A 20065-nucleotide genomic window follows, 5' to 3' on the forward strand; every position below is an offset into this window, starting at 1 on the left:
TGCCATAGAGGGCTCAGAAATTAAAGGAGATGGCCAGAGACATACAGAAGACATCCTGCACAGGTCAGCTTTGAAATAAAGCATAACAGAGCATCTCAAGGCTTTCTGATTATTTCCTGCTCCTTGCAGGTCACCTGTACATGGTCAAGACACATTTAAACAGGAACATCTTTGAAAATGAAGGACTGCAAGAGACAAAAAGGACAGTTCTTTGATTGAAGCTCCGAACTGAATCTCATGAGTTCTGAGTTCAAATTTAGGATTCTGCCAGGCTGACTGTGGGATTTGAGATGCTTCACCCACTGTGCTTGTCAATTCCAATGGGGATTATAGTTGTACTCCCTATGTTTTTATGAGGCACTTGCCTACAACAGGAATTGGGCTTAGGAGCATACACATCCCTGGGCACATTCTATGATTAAGAGACTTTTTTTTCCCAAAACATTACAACGCTTAGCAACACCCATCGCAAACCTTGCTCCAACAAACTCAGAGAAAGCGTAGCAGCAGCTGGGGAAGAGCAAGGCCAGGGGCAGGAGGACCACGCTGTGCCTCTGTTTCGGCAGCAGAAGAGCCCGGAAGGGTGCCAGGGGTATCCCGAGATCCACTTTTCCCAATGGATTGCAGATGGGGAGGGCACAGCCCCACGGCTGTGCCCTGCATAGGAGGGAGAGGGCCCCTGGGACTCCCCCTGCTGCTGCAGGTTGCTGTGTCCAAGTGCTGCCTAAGCATACACCAAAACTTCTTCTGACTCACACTGGCAGGTCAAATTTGTTTTTTCCAACAAATGCACACACACACACAAATAAAAAATAAATAAAAAAAAAAGCTGGAGTTACATTTTCTGATGGAACTGATGGAATGGGCTGAAAGGGAAATGAAGCCTCCAAAGGAGGCTCTAGCAAAACCACATTTGTATGTGTTTTCAGTTTCTAATAACGCTAAAATCCAGGGCAATTATTAGCTTGGTTTGTTCTCAGTACATGCAGACTCTTTTCTCCCCAGAGTAATAGCTCAGTATTTCTTACCCCCACAATTAGCATGTTCTCCTAGCCTCATCACAGGTGAAGTTAATATGAGGAATGAAAGTACAGCTCTGCCTATCTTTCTGCAGGTAGCAATTTTGTTACATCAACCTAATACACACCTGTCACTGAGAAAACTGCTCTGTGTCACAGGCCATCTTGTAACCATCAGATGACAACTTTTCAACACTGCTGATCTGAACTGCATTCAGGTAACGACAATATTGACAGTTCTTCTGATTTTCTCATATTTGATGTTTTATTTAAAACCCCAGCTCCTCCAAACAAGTGATCATCTGAGAATGTCAGCTTTCACTTCCTAAAGCATACTTCCAGCCCTCACGTTATACATAAAAGCCTGGGAACAGGAACCAAATGTACCTTGATGTCTCGAAAATTCAAAGTAAAATGGAGAACCCAACATGTACTTTACATATCATCATTTTAGGGGATCAGACTCCTCTCCACTAAGATAAGGATATTTTTTCTAAAAACATGACTAACTAGAAAATTTAACTTGAATTTAAATGAAAACTTTGCTTATAAGAACTGTTCAAAAGGCAAAGGTGTATGAGGCAATCTTGAACAAAGAGTAGTTTGGGCTTCTTTTTTCTCCCCCCCCCCCCCCCCCCCCTTGAAGACTTCTTATTAACCCCAAGAGATGGAGGACTTCATATTGGGTCTGGTTTAGCATTTATGAGGTGCCTGCAAACTTCAGTATAAAGTGGATCTGTTAGGAGTTTTTACTTGATGCTGTGCAGGGACTTGGGGATGGACTGATTGGTTGGAAGGGGTGTCCTGAGGACTTTAACAAAATCTTTAAAGCAAGAAAATACTTTAAGTTATCACAGAAGGAAAGGAAGGCACCCCAGTACTTAGCTGAAAGAAGGACCACAAGGAGTTAATTTCTGACAGACTTGCACTCTTTCTTCATGTTTCACTCAAATGCTAAAGAATGAATTTATAATGCCAAGTTTCAGCTTTGCAAAACGCTGCTCTCTAAGCATTATGCATTTTTTAAAGCTGGTTTAATAATATACATTCATGCACAAACCAATGCTGTAATTGCAGATTCCTTAGAACAATGAAAGACTAAACAAATCCCTAATTTATAAGGCTCTGCAGTGCTATTTAAGGACATCCCTGTATTATTTCAAGACAAACTCTCACACTCACATGTGGCGAGGACCTAGCTAATCTTACCCAGCGTGGCATTTTAGTAACCCCTTTGCAATTAGTCTGAGGCCCAAGATGAAGCAATGCAAAGCCATCGCCTACCTCTACCCCATTTGCTTTGGAGTGTGACATGCTCAGACTCAATAAGGGTTAGAAAGCCCTCATCCTCCTGGCAGAGACCCAAGGAAGGCAAGGAAAACTTCTGGCTGGGCTGGATGTGGGGACTAAGTCAGCTGCTGATTATTTGCTTGGCCCTGACTGAACAGCATCGTTATTCACATGCCAACAGCTCACATCCAGATGCTGTGAGTGAGACAAGCAACCTGCACACATACACCTTTGCTTAAGACTTTGGTAACAGACCTTCCAGGAAGGAAAACATCACCAAGGGAAGCTTGAGCTTCAGTTCAGCATCCAGTATATTCATCATCAAGGGATTCTAATACAAAGAATAGCAGCTCAAAGAACAGAACAGTTTGCCAGGAAAGACAGAAATCACCACAAGCAAAGAGATTTCAAGTCAGACCTATCAGTCACAGAGACTTTGGGCTTTGTTCCCCTCCTCCCCTTTCCCCAGTGCAGTCCCAGCAACATACCTAAACTCAAAGGAATTTCACAAGAGAAGACACAATATATAAAAGAAAATTCAAATCAGATGGGACATATTTGTTAGATGTGTAAAGGGAGCAATCGCATGAAGGTAACAGGTATTGTGGCACTTCACATTCTCAAAAGGTGTTTAAAAAACAAACAAACAAACAAACAAAAACAAAAAAGAAAAGGCTTTAGGTCTCTCCAGCTTATGTATTACCCACAACTGAGAAAACTAAATTCAAATTTGGAGGACAAAGGCTCCTACCCCTTCCAGTGAGTCACTATATGTACATTTTCTATGCCCTAATTTCAGAATTAGTTTAAGAATGCCAATTTTGTGGTGTCTGATGTTACACACTGATGCTTCAAGAGTCACAAATGAAAAAGCAACATGCCATACTGAATTAATTTCTCATTCAGCTTTTAGAATCCTGTAAACAAATAATGAGATTTGCACACTTATCACCCACACGCTACCTTGAAACTTTTCCCCAGACTGACTACATTGGAGAATGTAATGTTCCTTTCCAATAAAACTGCTTTTACAATGAGGCTATAGGAACAGAGTTCCCTGAACCTCCATAGTCTCATGTTTTTAAAAAAAAAAAAAAAAAAAAAAAAAAAAAAAACACAAAACAAATTAGAAAAAAAAAATACCCTAATCAGGAGACATACAAATTGTTTGATATTTGGAAGAAGAAATTATGAACTTTTTCTTTTCTAGGGCTATTAATATTTCACTAAAGAGCGCTGTAGATGCATTGTGAGCAAGATGTTTGTGACACCGATTAGACAAATTCACAAATTACAAAATACCACAGAAGTCTTCATTTATCCATGGTTAAACCTTATTATAAATTCAGTTATGTGATATATAACTGAAACCACATGTGTCCACAACATTTCTGATCAGCACCAACCTGTGTTTTAAGGCAGCCCTCACAAAATGCTCTCAAAGAACTACATGACATTGCCACTGACGGTTAGAAATAAAACCTCACAGGATGAAGTATCAGTGGGAGTGAAGAGTTAAAGAGCAAGCCCTACTTTAATGTAAGGAAAATCCTTTCCCGCTGCTGTATAGATACAAAAAGATTGATTGAAGGTGATAAGAGGAAAAGTGTCACAGGAGGCAGAATTGCCCCTTCACCCCCCGATTCTCATAGAGTAACCCCCATTCACTTCAAACAGAATCTTTCCTAATTATTGTTTGATGGGGCTACAGGGGAGGAAGATGTATAGCCACCTTAAAAACTTTTGATAATGTTTCCCTTAAATTTTATTAAAAACACATGGATATATCTTCCACTCAGCAGCCAACCTAAAGTCAGTTTTTTTAAATATCAGCTCCATTCTCTCTTTAGTTCCCCTTTATTAAGGCAGCAGAACAGTTCCTACAGGAGAATTCAAGCCAGATGCTGACAACTGGGCCATGCACTAATGCATTTCTTAAATTGTAAACATATACACCTCTGACCCCCATGGCATCTCTGGGCAGCTGTACCTAATACACCTGTTGCATGAGGCATTACTTGTGATCAGGTACTGGCCTGAGGAATGCCACAGTCAGGCACCTCTGATTTTGAAAATCTAGCTCTTCATACTTTGAGGCCCGGATAAGAATCATAGTTAAAGACAGCATATTATGTAAAGAGCCAGAAACGTATTTTTAGAGTTGAGAAAGAATTTTATTGAACCATTTTAAAACCATGCTCACAAAGCTCTCTCACTTGCCTTGAAAAAGGATACATTCGCAAAAAGAGAGAGAAAAAACAGCCCGGTATGAATAAGGTCCAATTCCTTCGCTTTCGAATCATGACTTCTCTATTACCGAGGGAACACATGAAGCAAAACCAAGGCACTGATAAGGAAAAGAACTTCCAAAAGCTGGAAAATGGACATCGGTACTAATGTGTCTGGTAATCCTACCCTTTGACCTGATGAGTTTAGTCATGCCTAATATAGGGAGCTGGGAGCTCTGGCAGAAACAAAGTTTCAAGGATGCTGCAGTGATGGAGAGAAACATTCCTGCCTTTTACAGGCACACGGGCTCCTGGTTTGGTGCAAGGCATCTGGAACTGACACCGCCATCCACAGTCACAGAAAAGGCATAAACAGCTTCACTCTGGGTCCCACCACGGATGGTCATGACTCTTCCTCCCCTGCCCTCTCTAATAGATGACAATGACCCCCTGACAAGTGAGTTTGCTAGAAGGTATAGCTGAACGTTTTCTTCAGTCAAATACCGTGAATCCTACGAACTGAATAGGAATGGAAGAAATCTGATTCTATAGCAATGCCTTCAAATAGCCTACAGAAGTGAGCAGAGATTTATGGGTCTGATCCAAAACTCTTTGAAGGCAAAGGAAAGACTGCAACAGGGTAAGGCAGGAACTCTGTTCCTGCTGCAGAAACGCACAGAAGAAATGTCATCCTCTGTTAACTATTTTTCTTCTACAAGGAAGTCTCAGGAAAGGAAAATTTGGCTCTAAAACATGAGAAACAATATATATTACTGAACTTTTAGCTTCCACGAGAATTGATTAAAAGTTTCTTTAAAAGGTATTGATTGAAAATAATGTCCAAGTTTACTATAGCAAATCAATAGCATTTTCTTTATCTTTTTTTCAATAAAAAGAACGGCCCCCTGCCTAAATTACAAGTATTTTGATATTATATCACAACTTTACTTAAATCAAATGAGCACATACAATAAAAATCCCTTGATCAAATTATACTGGTAGGTGGTTAAGAATGATACTAATGGTTGTTTAATACCAGTCATTGAGTAATTCTATTTGATTACTTCTTACAAATGTACTCTTAAATCATGCTTTCTTACTTTGCTATAGTCATTGTATTTGTATCTTTGTAATGTGCTTAGGAAAAGTTCGTAAAATTTCTTCTTAGCTGTTTTTCGCTACAGTTTCCACCTACCATTTGAGCTGGACAGACCAAAGTCCGATCAGAATATGAAACATGTTCCACTTCTCATTTGCACTACTTCTCAGACTTTTGGTGATTCCTCATCCCTTCAAAAACATATTTTTGTTTGTTGTTTTCTTTTTTTCCAGTACTGACAAGTGCAAGCTGAAACTCTGCTCCCTGCACAAACTCAAAATAAGATGTCACTACTCCAAAAAGTTTACAACTAAAACAATAGGAATTCAAAAGCAATGGATAGAACAGCATCCACTCATTTAAATCAACATTCAGTAACAGACTGATACCGGAATCTAATGATTTTTCTTGCACACATTTCTTATTTGTAAAGCTGCATTATTTATATGCCCTGCATTTCAGAACCACTAACTTCACAATTCCTTGGGACCAAGGAGGATAAAGATACAGAAAAGTCTTAATTAAAAAAAATAATTTATTGCAATACTAAAAGTTGTTTTCTTAATGAAGACTGGATTCTGCTGGCAGCTGTCTACATTGCAGTATCTAGGTTTTAAGGCCACTATCACTTTATTCCTTTACTTTTCTAAATGCAGAAAAGGTACTACTGCATTAAGATTGATGCAACTAACCTGAGTTCTTATAGTGAAATGCCATCCTTCTTTATTACCTTTATTCTAATACTGCTTGCAAATCATACTCTGGCTGCACAACTGTTTACTTCAGGTTTGCTTTCAGAAAGCCAAATAGGAAAAACACAGTTTGCCTCATAAAACCACTTTTTTTGTCAGCTTTGCTCTACAGTATGAGGGAATAGTTATAAAAGCAGAGATTTCACAAGGAAGACATACAAATTTCCATGGCTATATTTTTATTTACTAATAGATGCAGATGCATGTAGAAAACTAAAAATTTAACATTTGTTTCTGGTTCCATGCTTAGCAATGAAGGCCAGATTTTGCTGGGGCTACTCGTTTGGTATCCCACTCCACAGGCAGTTCTACAGAAAATGCTGGGTTTCTATGCTTGGTTCAAATGCAACTTACCATACAAACTGAGCACAGAGGCCCCTAGCAAACAGCTGGGTATTTGTAACCACTGCATCTTCCCTCAAAAAGGAATCAAGATTTTTCCAAACTGTTGCACTGGTTCTGCAGAACAGTATTCAACTGCTGCCCAAACATCTCTTCTGCATGTCTGAATGCTGCTCCCAGTGCCAGCATCACCTCCGAGCACCAGCATTGCCAACAGCAATATCAAGGCGATGAACCCTGGCCCCCTCCTGTTTGTGATACCTGTACTCTGAAACATCTCCTAAGGGAGAAGGTATTTTGTTCAGGGCTCAGCAAATTTCTGCTTTGCTTTTGTAAGAGTTGTAGTACTTGCAGAAATGCCCACACAGCTGCATATTTTAGGAGTTTTAATATTTACAACATATTATGTTGGAATGGAAATCAGACAGCCAATTTCCACTAAGGCTCGGCTCAAGTAGGAGTTGGATACCAGACTCTTAAGATTCCATGGGGGGGGACGGGGAGGACGGACGGGACACAAAACCAAACCCACAACCTAGCCTTGTATCTTTTTCATAAGGATCACTGGCAATGGGCAAGGGGAAGGAAGAGAACAGTGTTCAGGAGATGCTTAATGGGATATAAAGGCTTTCCTCTCCAGCACAACGAGACATTAGTAAACAAGATGATGCATCATCATTGAACTGACATTTTTACCAGGCCTACAAAGGTACTACCTTTTGAACCTCAAGTTTTTACTCTCATGATGATTCTTAGCCATCATAACGAGATTCAACCATGCTGGGGACTGCAATTCATAACCTTCCTCACGCCATTCAGCTGTGTCTATTTATAGAGCATCTTTGCACTGAAGACAGGATAAAGATGTAAGATCAGTTAAGGCTAAGCTGAAATTGGAATACTACTCTAGCATGGCAAGATGCAGTTGTGCTAATGTGCTACAGAACTTACCCAAAAGCATCAAATTCTGAGGAAAACAAAGGTTTATACTAGGCACATCTTCAGTAACATGCAAGACAGCCACTGTTCAGACTGCAACCCCCCAAAATATAACTAAACCTTTAAATAGTGTGTTGAGCATACCCATCTCATGCACAAACAGTTCACCAAATACCTATCACTTTCTGAGCAGCAAAACCAGAGATTAAAAATAAACACTTCTGTGTAATGCAAAATAACATATTATTACATTATTAGAACTCTGGAGAGAAACAGTCTTGCCAAAAATCACTTCTAAATGTAAGAATGCCTACAAATCAGAACTAACGTATAGACTTGCTCACATATTGAGAAAATAAAGTGGCAAACAGGAAATTTGATACCTTATTTATAACTACATCTTGGTAATAAGGAGGTTTAAGGCACATCATAGACTGCAAAGACAGCTTTCATACCTACAAATGGATAACCTGACAAGCATTGCATGCATGTGTGCCTGTCTGTTTCTGTGCATGTGCCAGTGACAGAAACATTCAGCATCTTGCATGAAACCAGAATTAAACAGTGTTAATTTTTGCTTACAAAACAGTTAGACAGGTTACTCTATTTCTTGGTCATTTCCTACACACAGAAACACACACCAATTTCCAAGTACAAGCTAGGAAAAAAATCATAAGCAACTTTTAAAATTATTATAACATACATTCTGAATATATGAAATGCAGAGGATGCATTTCCAGTAACAGCAACAAAGTCATTTTCTGACTTTCTCTCCGTGATCTGTTTATCTCTAGCAAAGTTGTGCTTGTGGATCTTCTTGTTCAAAGAAAGAGGATTTTAAAGTAAATACAGCCACATTTTTTCCTATCAATCATGATCCTAGGGACCAAAGATCCTTTGTGAAGACAATTTCCACCTCTTCCTCCGAGATGTGTTCCTTAGAATATAAATACCTAGAATGAGACAAGTTGTATATGGTTATCTCTTAATAAGCACCAATGCACAGAGAAGACTTTTAGACACACACTTACAGAACGGGTAGCAGATTGATGACAAAGCAGCACAATGGGTGAATTTCTGTATCAGTAACCCTGAGGTTATTTAGTCTGTGTCACTCCAGGCAAAGTGACTGCTCCTTCTTGAGAGCGTGAAAGTTCTGCTGGACTACATTTAACAGAAGAACGAAAATCTTTTAAATTTACTTTGTAAAAAATTGTGAATCAGTTGAGAAGACAACTACTCTGATTTCAGAGTAGAATAATTAGGCTTCAGAAACTATCTGATTAGAAACAGGCCTCTAAACATGTCTATCTTGATGGAAAAATTAGTATAATATTTATTTTTGCAGGTATTTGACCTGGAGAGTAACATATGAAGCAGACTGAAGTTTCAAAATCATATTCAATTACTCTGTAGGACTAAAGAAGAACAGATCTTTCTAGCTTGGACAGCATTCTCCATAAAAACACAAGCCCTTCTGGAGAAATTAATTTAACATGGTCTTTAAAAACAATACATTTTGTCTAAGCCATTACTCCGTGTCTACTTTTCTGCATCTGTGAGAGTAATAATGATTTCATTCAAGTATCCATTTCAACTCATCTGGTCCTGGATTTCATTGCAGCAGACCAGCTCTGCAACCTCAACATACCATATCCAGGGATACATTATCCAGATAGGAACTTCAGCTCAAAACCAGCACCAACAGCATAACACTGTTCTCCACAGAGCCTGAAAAAAAGTAGATGGAGAGATACAGCCCATTTCTGGGATTCATGCTTCACTCTGAATGAAGAGGCCACAAGGCACATTACTGGTCTTTCAAGGTGCAAAGTGGTCAACTACCAAACCAGCTTAGAGTGAAAAGGAGGACAAAAGAAAAAAAGGAAAAAAGAAGATAGATCTAGGAGTCAAGACTTCATTCTGCTGAGTTTTCCCTCTATTAGGCAATGCTGAGAGATACAATAAGCTTTGTATCATCCAGGACAGGTTTACTCGGTAAATCAGCATCAGCTCAAGTAAGTTAGCTGCCCACAGAAAAAAAACATTGCTCTGAGATCTCAGTGAATCTCCAAGTTCAAGTGGATTGATGTTTTGCTTTTTTATTTTGGACACAGATGAGCACCTCTCCTTTCAGCACCTGAAATGAGGACCAAACTGATCACATCAGAGTCATACTCTGTATTCAGTCAAGACAGCAGAGAAAGAATAAAGATGATGATCATCACAGCCAAGGTATCTTCTAATGTGAAATGGGGAAGGGATAACAGGAATTAATGGATATCTTTTTGATTCACAGAAGATTTTTTGTGCAAGAAGGGCTTTCCCAAAGGCTTCAGAAAGGATGTATTGTTTTGATTTTGCAGCAACAGTTCTTTTTCTTCACAGTAATTTTCATCTTCAGTTAACATTCACCTGAGCTGAAACTTGTTCTTGACAGCATTCATCCCCCTGTGTCCGTGGTTATTGCAAATCCAGGATAATCCAGGAACTACATTACCATGTATGTTTCCCTCAGCTCTGTCTCTGGACAGAGCTCCGACTGGGGTCAGGGGGAGTCCAGAAAGAAGTGAATATGCTTCTACTTCACAACTAGATTATATTTATCTGGGAAAACATTTAAATGGTAGCAACCAAAGGCTGAAAACAAAGCTGTAATTCATATTCAAACTAAAGAGAGAATATGAAGATGCACCTATTTTTGGAACTTACCTACATACACACCAGACAGAGCTTTACTCAGCTTGTTCCCCAGTCACGTGGGGTTAGAAAGAGGATGCCAAATGGGTTGCAGTGCTCCAACCTCAGGTAGCTGAAAAAACCAGCTTTATTCATGTCCATGCAAATCCACTGGTAACAGCAAGGGAGCACATTTGCACTTCTGATTCTTGCTCATTTTCAGAGCACAGCCTTGCTGGACAAAAGTTTTGTTATGATGTTATAGGTAGCCAGTGCCCCCAAAATTAAGAGCCAGGCAGCAAAGGTACAAACAAAAGAGCTCAACTCCATAGAAGCAAGACTTCTCACACCACCTTAATTTCTTCCCATGGAAAACAATTCGTAGTCACTTTGTCCCTAAGAATAACTTATGATTGTCTCCAAAGCTCTAAAGTATATCATTTTACAGACCAGAAACCTCATACTACCCGCAGAACCTGCCAAGATCCACAGCAAAGAGCTCGGTAAGGGGAGTGAAGGGCAAGAACACTCGCTTTCATCTTTGGCATATTTCACCTCTCTTTCCTAGAGGTCTATAAGAGCAAAAGGTGCCACAAATTCCAAGAAGCAGCAGAATTAAGATACCAGTCTCTTTGTGAGACTAAAGCTGTCCTGTGATATAACTAGGAAAGAAACACAGATACAGTACTGCTAGTCCAAAACTTAAGTGTCTCTAATAAAAATTCAGGAGCACAAAGGCTGTTTTGAGCTAGACAGCAGCTCAGCACAGAGCATTCATGGTTACTGCTGTCTGAAGTTCCCCCTTACCTTAAGTGATCAGGCTGAAGCATCATTTTAGGCAGAGGACCTTGACATGATGAAAAAAAGAAACACATGACTCACAGAATACTAATTATTCATGAAAAGTGAGCTTATGAATAGGATATTTGATAAGAAATGTTTCCCTTCAACAAATACTCTGGTTTTTTTCTTCTCCCCAAATATGTAGTAGTGCTAGAGCACTAGCCATCTCAAGACAAATGCACGCTACCATTGTGTAGCAACAGCAGCTCTAATGAAGAAGGTATCTGGGAAAAAAAGAAGTCATTGATGGTAGTGAAGTTACTGAGCATTAAAAGAATAGCCAATATAAAACTAAATTGGTTCTCTATCTTATTTCTGTTGTGGGGGGATCAAAAGCTGGATTCATTTTTCACTGGATCATTATTATGCTCCTCTGGAAATTGTCTGCAGTGACTTTCCTTCCAGGAAATAATATAAATCTAGTATTAGAGCTGAACTCAGGAGTCACACGCACTTTAAAACCACAAATTTAATTGGGTTCTGGGATCGAAAAGTTATATTCGGGTTGCATTTGCCATTCTTTCAGCCTCCAATTGTCCTTTCCAAATCAGAATTGCTAATAGAAACTTTTACAAGTCTATAATGGTGAAAACTCTCACATACAGATAATGGGCTGGATTGTGTCTGGCTCTGTGAAGGTGTGCAAAGGTGAAAAGATCACAAAGAGCCTACAATACACAATATATTTCTGCAGAGCCAGTCAGGATTCACAGCCTTCCAATTTATGAAGTGCAGGCCAGTGCTAGACTCTCAAAAGCACTTGAGGAGGGTTACGGCTTGTTACCCCTGTAGCAATCAGCTTGCCTTGCACAAGGAAAAAGGACAGGCATGCTGCACCTTCTCAAAAGGGGCAATAATGGCCAGTCTTTTACAGATCAACTGAAAGCTTTCCTTCTGCTCAAGCCATAATGGTCTCCAGATCTTTCAAATTGTAGTAATCTCACCCCTACTTTTAAAAACCCTGAAAATTCTGATCTTTGAGTTTTGGCCAAGCCAGGGCTGCTCGTGTTGGTTTTGAAGCAGATTGAAACTCTGTACTTATTATGTGCTGCTCCTGGAAAATGGCGCTCCTCAGCTCTGATTGCACCCTACAGAGCTCAAAACCACATCCCTTTCTGTGCCAAGAGGATGATAAGTTAAGCCTAGCTGTTCTCAGAGAGGATGCTAGAATGTGGAATTGGACTTGCAGTAGCTGGCTGACAATAATAATTCTAGAAGAAACACATGTTACAGTGACAGTAGCAAGTTTAAGCTCTGGGTCATATTAGTAACACTCTACAGTGCTGATAATATCATAATGCCAAATCATAGCTTGAAGACCAATAGTTTATGTAATAAATGTCCTTTCTTTACTATACAATAGGCACTTAACTTTTATTCCCTAAAAAAAAAAAAGGAAAAAAAAGAAAAGGACAAAAACCTCTTTGTCTTTGCTATCGGAATCAGTCACCAGTCTACCAAAAAAAAACAGGAAGTCAAATCATCAGGAGAGTTTGCTGGTGTTTGTTTTGGGAGTTTTATATTTGCAATTCAAATTATCTTCTAATACAGTAAATTTTAATTTCATTTAAGATGCACATTATTTGCCATACAAATATCATACTAAAACGTGTGCTGAAGTTAGATACAGTCACTTGACAAAAATATGAAGGAAAGGAATGAATACCAAGAAAAAAAACAACACAAGAAAGAAATCCTGCCATTAAGGTGTCCTAACATCAAGAAATTACTCAGATGGAGTTGCAGGTTTTGCACCCATCTCAGCAAAAAGGTGGGAAGGAATGTAATTTACCTTGTTTGTGGAAAAATACCCCAACATTTTTCTTTTCTGTTAACATGTACTGATAAATACAAGTCCAGAACAAATCCATCAGCTGCAGGGAGTGCCTGTACTTTCAACATCCTTCACCAGCAAAGAATGTTTTCCATTCTGCTCAGGAAGTGCACCCCTTTATAAACATGTGAATCAAAGCCCTCTATTCTTTAACAAAACATGTCTCAAATTAAAGCATTAAATCTTTCCTTAATCAAAGGAGCAGCAGAGGTTGAACATCTGAGCAGAATCATTATGCTATTCAGATTTATCATTATTATTACTAGAATAGTGAGTAGTGACATAAAATGAACTGAGAGCTCCTTTGAGCAAAGCACTGCGCAGAACACTGGGGACACACTGGCACGATGGGGAGTCGGTGAGTTCGTACACCCTGGGATGCTACCCCATCTTACCTGATACATGTGTGCTCCTGACTTATTACAATTTCAAAGTCAGTGTAAACCATTTTCATGGCAATGCTTTAGGATAGTTTAATTGAACCTGCTTTAGTTTACATTCACAATGAAATTAAAGCATTCACAGTCAGCCACCAAATTTCAGCTGAGAGGCAGAACTTCCAGCAGTGCAGAGGCAAGTCCTTGAAATGCACTGCCTTGCTTGCGACTGTGCAAACATGGCCTAGGAAAGTCCTCAACTGACAGAGCTGACAAGTGAAATGGCAACATGGATTAAAGGGTGTGTGCCAGGAGAATGGGAGAGCCAAGTCACACAGATGAAATAACTTGTCCTAAGTTGAACAGCACACTAATGGCAAAGCCCAGAAAATAATGGATTACCTTCCAGACTACCTACTCTATCAAGGTAGCTATCAAAGCTACCACTTTGTTTTGTCATATCTTTGCAAACAATTTCTGTGACCAACACACAACAAACACTCCTACGAAGGCTGGATTCCCAGGTCAGTTCATCAGAACAGCTGTCTACACCAAGCTGTTGTGCCTACGATTACAATACTCTACTTACTGGACTCTGCTAATTTTAACAATATTCTCCCTTCAAGTCACAAAAACGGCTATGCTGGGTCAGAAGTCCATCTAGCCTCAAATCCTGTCTTCAACAATAACCAGAAGCAGATGCCAAAAGAAGAGCACAGGAACAGAGGAAACATAGGGATACTACCCTTGAGCACAGTCCCAGTCTTCAACAACTTGAGGGTCTGGCACTTCACAGATCATCTTTTGGAGGCAGTTCCTAAGTATTTAGCTCTTCAGGAGATTAACTCCTATGCAATTAAATCATCCATTCTCATTTTGAACCCAGGTGAACTTTTAGCATCCAAATACCCTGTGGCAAACCATGTTTTTTTCCTTAAATGGTGCTCAAATCCCCAACTCTTAAGATTCAAAGTCTGGTGTTCAACCCATGCAGCTACCGAAGCTGACCCGCTTTTTTGGCTCCAATCAATCTTAAGGTTTTTCCTCCATTCACCCAGGCAAAATTTGTTCTTCTCTACAATCACTTCTTCTCTACAATAAATTTTCAATTATCCCTGTCCTCCTCTTCCACCAAATATCCAGCCAGTGCCACCAAGAACGAGGCCAACATAGGCCACAAGAGCAAAACTGGCAGGGAATAAGATCCTCTTTGCAAAAAGAATATTGCTCAGAGCAGGAAGCAAGTTGTCCACCCCTACACCTGTTGTCTCTCTGTGTCAAGCCTCTACTGTATAAGCAAATAGGCATCACCCTCACAACACACGGAGATGAGTAATAGCATTGTTATCTGTGTAACTCAGGCAGAGATACAAATGCATTCCACTTCCAAAGGAAAACCATTCATGTCAGTTTTGGTAACCATGTGGTACTCCCATCACAACAGTGACAATAACACGCAACTGCTATCAAGGCTACCAGTTTGTCTCACCATAACTTTGCAAACAACTTCTGTGACCAATACACATCAAACATTCCTATGAGGGCGGGATTCCCAGATCAGTTTATCAGAACAGCTGTCTACACTAAGCTGTCATGCCTATGGTTGCAAGAATGTGCCATGGCTAATCTGGATCTGAGTGGGATTAACTCCCTACAGCTGCTGGTGCTGAGATTTCTGGCTCTATTTAATTTGGCAAAGAACCACACAGGAAGCTAACAGACTAAGTCACTATAGTGAAGCTTCTGACATTTTTGCCCCTGGACCCCAGAGAACCCAAACACAACTCCTGCCAGAAATCAGTAAACTATTCAATTCACACAAACAGGCATGTAAACTCAGGTTGTAGTTTTGTTACCAATTTAAGCTGCCCAAAGTGCAAGTCATGTCTGCCCTCATCACCTCCCTTGACGGGGTGTTCCTACTCCCTCTTGGGTGCCAGCACTAGTGCTTGTTTGGCCATGTGCTGAGCTGGCTCAGGGAGCCCAAGGACAGAAAAACAAACAAACAAACAACCCAACCCAAAACCAAAACACCACGACAACCCAAAACAAAACAAAAAAAAACCCAAACCAGAATGCCTTAGCTTTCAGCCAGATCTGCTCCCTAGCCTGATTCACCTGGTAGCCACATGAAAGCAAATACCTGCACCAGGGAAGGAGCAGCTGCCAACAAGGACAGAATTACTTCTAGCACTAGGACTTAATTAAATAACCATGCGACAGCAGCATGGTAGGACTGTGCTTGCTTTCTACAGAGCTCAGTGGTGTTGCAGCAAAGGAAGGGAGCAGGTCTGTTTGTCTGCAGCACTACGTAGATCACGATCCTGCCACGACTCTGGACAGCCACTTCTTAAGATGATTTAAATATCTATAAACATTGTCTGTTCAAGATTAAACAAATTAATTGGTCTGACAGTGCACATTTACTAATTACTTCACCAACCTTTGGATAGTTTATCTAAGCCATAGGCTGCCTCAGCTTTCTTGAGAATGTACTTTAGTAACAACATGCTACTCAAATCCTGGGCTAATTTCACAACTTCACAGCCTGCCATCTTCATCTTTGCGGGGTGGAGAAAAAGGACTATCTGGCACCCCTTGCTCTCAGCCTCTGGAGAAACACAAAGGTCTATGTGAACCTAGGACAGTGTACCCTATTCTCTACAACACCTGATCTTTCCATATGAAAATTAAATAGGGTTATCAGAGAGGGATGGGAGACTTGCACTGACAGTGCTTGTTCTGTGTTTGGAAAGCTTAGGCTGCTGAGAATGCCTACCTGGTGTGTATCTGCAGCCAATTAGTGGTAAAAAGCACCTCCTGCAGAGCCCATCAAAGTCATCCCACCCCTAACAGGGCTGCTGCACAGAGATCTGAAGTTCTGCCTTCCTCCTAGAGGGAGGCAGGGATTCCCTACACCATACAACACAGTAAAAGATCAAATCCAGGAATCAAACTCAGATATCTCACTCATGAGATCACTAAGGCTGGCAGAAACATCGATTTTAATCAAAATCAAATAAAAAGTGAGCCAGTGAACCTTCAGAGAGCTGCCACAAGCAAAACATGTACAGCTTCACTTTAAAAGACAACAACAACAAAAATCTCATAACCACACCTGTACTAAAATACATTTGACATTGGCCACACTAGCCTTCCCAGTTGACTTATTCCCACTGGCATGTGGCTACAAATTGCATCCCCTTATATAGTAATGCCTAAGAGGATTTGCCCCAAGAAAGAGCTGACATGACCGCACCAACCTTCCCCCAAGGGTTTTTCCCAACAGAAGAAAGCTTTAATTTGCAGCTAGTGCTCTACAGCACTTTCTCCATTAGAGGCTGCAGGGAAAAAAAACGCTGAATCTGTGCATCTCTATACAACCAGGACCAACTACACCTGCTCAGTCCTGCAGAGAGAGGGAATCTTATCCTTTTTCTACTGATACAGTCATTCCTATCACCAGGATCCTTGATCCAATGTCCTCACCAATAAGGGATCAAGTCTATAGACTTGTATATTCTCAAACATTTAGTGCCTCTAGTATGCCTCCATTTACAGCTTTGATTTCTCAGGCAACTTCCTCACCAGGAAGCTTAACAAAGGAGTGTCTGAGATATGGCCAGGAATGTTTCCCCACATAACTCCTTCAAACCTTCCGTGGCAAGAGTCATATACAATGCCTCCTATTAACTAAGGACTTTTAAGAACCAAAACCAGAGGCAATCTGTAAGATACTGTACATGAAGCAGTTGAAGTAGATTTTAGGAGTAGACAGAGGTTTAAGAGTCTTTAGATGACAAAGAAAAAGCCGCAACGTCCACAGTTAAATACTGTAACATACTTGTTTAGGCCTGCCAAGCAGCATTTTTTTTTTTCCCCTCCTTTACCCCCTCCTTTTCATCTAAAGCATCCTTCTGCATGTAAAACCATTTTCCACTTCGTTTGCAGCCAATGGATTCCACTGACCAAAATAACTGAAAAAGTAGAAGAAAGTATAAAAAGAGCCACAAGAAGATATAGTAGCAACCCAGACTCACCTTCAAAACTGGCCTTTTCCTTTTAGTTAACGAGTTTCATCCTTGTTATAGAAACAGGGACAATTATGTTCTCCAATATTTAAGGAGGGTGGCTGAAAATCATTAGCAACACCTGCATCTCGAAATCATTTTGTAATGCTCTGAATGAAAGATGATAATAAATTGCACTGACATTCATGGAACATTTGCAATTTTGTCATTCAAGAGAACACAGGGATTCTGGAAGAGAAGCACGATAGAAAATCTTATATGATAGGAAATAATATGGGTAGTTTGCATTTATATAGCTCCCACCACCTGAGAATATTTAAAAAAAAAAAAAAAAAAAAGACATCAACTGTATCTCTGAATATCTTTCATAAGATTCTATAGGCTTCTTACTGATCTCAGATCAGAAAAGAAAGACACAAAATAGCGACTTTTGCTTCAGTTCATACAGCAGGGTAAAAGGCAGAAGAAACCAGTCAGGAATTCCTTGCTCTACCTATGCCATGGCTTCTTAAATGCTGAAGAGCCAATATCAGAAAAAGAAAACATTCTCTAAAACATAATGAAATGGCACAGAAAAATTTATCAACATTGCAATCTGGGATAGAGTTTAGCCTTTTAGCAATATACTCTGAACCAAGAGATGAAATGAGTTGCATAGCATGTATGTAATTTATTCCTAAAGCAAATTCTACTGTAACTTAATTAACATACAAATACAATTTTTCTTACATTCAATAATAAAAGAAAAACTCTATTTTATTTCCTAATGAACTACAGTTAAAGTTTCCTTTGTTTCAGCTCTCTAAGAATGGAAGTGTTACTAGTTTATTTCTTGAATTTTTCTTTTAATGTTATTTGTTGCAGGAATTTCAGGGAGTACAAACAAGCATAAATCAGAAAAGCTTCCTAAAGCCATTTGGACTTAATTGTTTTCAACACAGCAGTTTATATTTCAGCATTATCATGTTGTCTAGCCCCCTTCTAATTCTCCCCATGACTCAGAACATGGTTAGCTGGGGAGTAAAGAAGAAACGAGGTGGCTTATGAATAATTATCACTTTTTACAGTACTTCTCTACGTACATTTCTACGAGCACACTGTTCTAAATTTAATGGGATTCTGAATACTCTGAACATAAAGAGAAGTATTTACATGGAGCAGCATTGTCTGACTTGGTTGATTTACTGTTGGTAGAAAGAACTCATTAGCTGTCAGGCTAGTTGTTGAAAAGACCATAATGCCAATGCACAAAGTTGACATAATGAAAATAAAGGAAAGAATCTGGGCCAAATTCAGAGGCAATCTGTAAGGTAATGTAATTTATACCCACTTATGCTCACTCAGATTCCCTTAGAACTTATTCTACCCAATCTATTGATGCATGAGGGACTCTAAATTGATGTAATTTATATGCCAAAGAGTCAGAAACATTATAAGGCCCCAAAGTCGTGGGCACTTAAAGTCATGCTTTCCTACATATTGTTCTTTTCATTAATCTGTCCTGAATCCTCCTTCCTTTTACCATTTCAGCCTGTGATTTATGCCATTGAGAATCTGAGATGCAATGGGCCAAGTGAAAGGCCAGGTGTAGGTGAGCATGACTCTAAGGAAATCTAAGTTGATGTAACACAGAAGCTAGGGAAGCCAGGTGTCTCTCACATGCACATCTACTCTCCCCATCACTTGGATTCAGTCTGAGATGTGGCTCTGCACTTCCTCCATTAGCACTAGCAATTGAATTTGTTACTCAAACAATACAAGCAGCCACAGCTCACAGACCTTCATTTTAGGGCCAGGAGGAACGTTATTATGATCTAGTTTGACCTTCTGCGTAACAGAAGCCTTCAAATATCATCCAGTAACAACTGGACTGAACACTGCAAGTTGAGGATGAATGAGAAAGACACCCAATGTTGATCAAAGACTTCAAGTGATAGGGGAATCTGCTGCACCCCTCAGCAATCTGTTCCAGTGGTAAATTACCATTACCTTTCAAAACATGCACTGTGTCATCTCTTGAATTTTACTGGCTTCAACTTTCAGACATTTTTTCTTTCTTTGTTCTACTAGGCTGGATAAGTTTCTTTCTGTATTTCTTATAAAGAGTATATCAGATTGCCTCTCAGCCAGTTCAGTGTCTCACAGTTTCTCGATCTGAAATCATAAGAATACAAACATTGTAATCAAAATAGTTTTAGAATGAGTTGAGCTTGCACTGAAAAATATTTATATATGCTATCCTGATAAAAGCCTTTTAATTTGGAAGAGGAAACAGGACAGCTGGAATCTGGTGACCACAGCTTCCTTCTTCAGTTTCTGAACACTCAGGGATACTATCAGTTGAAGTGTTTACTTTACTTTCTCTGCTGGGCTATCTGAACATACTGGGAGGAAAGGAAAGAGAGCCAGGGTTGCAAGCGGCTTGATTGTTAAGCCACCGCTCTTAAGTACGTTCCAAAGGTCTCTGAGAGCCACTCTGCTATTCCACTCTAAATGAACACTCCATCACACACAAAAACGTTACCTGTATCCCAAAAATTCAGATTTTGTCACCATCTGCTAATATACAGAGGTATGTGGTCAACAGTAACTCTGGTGGCAATGATATACAGTCATATTTTCTGATTTCCTG

General features: G+C 39.8%; 2 protein-coding genes across 9 annotated transcripts in view; one reads left to right on the forward strand and one right to left on the reverse strand.

Moving 5' to 3' along the window:
- Positions 1-20065, forward strand: part of AZI2 (5-azacytidine induced 2) — a 1028525-nt gene that overhangs the window by 606578 nt on the left and 401882 nt on the right. The window contains exon 1 of one of the 5 annotated variants that reach the window (XM_049799289.1): positions 17665-17671. The exons of the other annotated variants lie outside the window; for them this stretch is intronic. The gene's annotated coding sequence lies outside the window, so the exon portion shown is untranslated. Of the gene's footprint in view, positions 1-17664; positions 17672-20065 lie in introns of those variants that run through there. 5 annotated transcript variants of the gene reach the window in all.
- The window catches only part of RBMS3 (RNA binding motif single stranded interacting protein 3), a 457623-nt gene that overhangs the window by 419321 nt on the left and 18237 nt on the right, over positions 1-20065 (reverse strand). The gene's annotated exons all lie outside the window — the stretch shown is intronic.

This window comes from Accipiter gentilis, chromosome 4, assembly GCF_929443795.1.
Source record: "Accipiter gentilis chromosome 4, bAccGen1.1, whole genome shotgun sequence".
Classification (NCBI taxonomy): domain Eukaryota; kingdom Metazoa; phylum Chordata; class Aves; order Accipitriformes; family Accipitridae; genus Astur; species Astur gentilis.